This window comes from Cornus florida, unplaced genomic scaffold (assembly GCF_030987335.1).
Source record: "Cornus florida cultivar Cherokee Brave unplaced genomic scaffold, ASM3098733v1 CherokeeBrave_3.0.0_Hap2_Chr01, whole genome shotgun sequence".
Classification (NCBI taxonomy): domain Eukaryota; kingdom Viridiplantae; phylum Streptophyta; class Magnoliopsida; order Cornales; family Cornaceae; genus Cornus; species Cornus florida.
This window is the reverse complement of record NW_026775571.1, coordinates 12,169,409-12,171,079: the sequence shown is the minus strand read 5'-3', so window position 1 is coordinate 12,171,079 and position 1,671 is coordinate 12,169,409. Positions and strand designations below refer to the sequence as shown.

Genomic DNA, 1,671 nt, shown 5'->3' with positions numbered 1-1,671 from the left:
TCTTGAGACTCACCTAGGATGATTAGTTCAAGAGGACAATTTGAAGTATGGTGAGTGTAACTAGAACAAGTCATGCATATTCCATTGGAATGGTGAGGATAAGATTGAATTGTCGGACCTTGATTCAAAAGGAATTTATCAAACCTTTGAGTAAGATTTTTGACCTTGGTGGCAATTTCCATGTAAGTGTCTATTTGACATAGAGCTTTCTTTCTTCCCATATTTGCTAGGCGAACCCCCTAGAAGATGAAGACCTATGCATTGAGTTTTTACTCATTTTTTCAAAAAGATGCCAAATTTCATCTTTATTTCTTTCTATGTAGCTTCTGCCATAGAAAGCATCAACAATGCCTTTATTAGCATCGGATAAACTTGAAAAGAAACATTGAACTAATTGCCACTTAGGAATGTCATAATGTGGACACTTCCGTAACAAGTCATTCAAACGTTCCCATGCTTCATGAAGGGGTTCTCCTTTTTCTTGTGCAAATTCATGAATGCAAGTTCTCATTGAATCGGTTTGACTCGCAGGATAGTACTTTTTTAGGAACTCTTGTTGCAATTATGCCCAAGAAGTGATTGTATTTGACCTCAAGTTGTTAAACCAATATTTAGCTTTATCCCAAAGAGTGAAAGGGAAAAACTTCATTTTTAGGACTTCTTCTAGAACATCCGTGATTTTCACGGTGAAACAAACTTCTAAGAACTCATCTAAATGTTTATAAGGCTCTTCATTGCTTAACCCATAAAAAAGGGGGCACATGTTAATGGTGGAAGCCTTAATCTCATAATGATGAGCACAGAAATTAGACAATTGAATACAAGTGGGTGCATTACATTGATTTGGAGTATAACGATCCCTAAGGACCATTGGTGGATTGATAGGATTGAGAAGAGGGTATGCCATTTGACTTTGTTGAGGGTATGCCATTTGAACATATTGTTGTTATTGCTCACCAATTGGGGGAACAACATTTGGCCTTGTCATCCCTAGATTAGGTTGTTGCACCATATGATTAATTGGTTGTGGCATTCCCAAGGGTGGATACACACCTTGAGGATCCACAATATGAACTTATGGAGGGTGGTGCACACCGTTATGATCCACATAACCAAGATTTTCAATGGGATCTTCAATTAGATCTATTGGGTCTTCCATTAAAGGTGATGGAAGATCAAAATTTAGAAGATTAGGATGACTATCCCTAGTACTACCTCTTAAACGCTAAAGAAAAACTTCTAGATTTTGATTTACAGGAGCAAGAGGATGATTAAGTGATCTACGACCATGCATGCACTATAATAAGTCAACACACCAGCACTTCAATTTTTCAATCTCCACATACGATGTTCCCAAACTCCTCAATAATATCAATGTACTTAAAACAAATAAATGCCTCTACACGGGCCGATGCCTTCTACAAGAAGGTATGCTTGGACTTAAAAATAAAACAATTCAATATAAGCCTCCACTTGGGCTGTCCAAAACATGCAAATTGGTAAACAATTAAAGTACAAAAATTAAAGATAACTTACAGATGGTCCTTAAACAACTTCAAATTTTTATTTTTTTTAATTGCTTCTAAGTCCAGTATTTGCTCCACTTTGCTTTTAGTACCTAATTGACAAATCAAATGAGAAATTAAAAATTAAAATGACTTAAAAGTAAAC

General features: G+C 35.9%; 1 pseudogene; it reads left to right on the top strand.

The window, feature by feature from the left end:
• The first annotated feature begins 407 nt into the window (after window positions 1–407).
• LOC132283711 (small nucleolar RNA R71) lies at window positions 408–501 on the top strand (annotated as a pseudogene).
• Window positions 502–1,671: the final 1,170 nt, after the last annotated feature.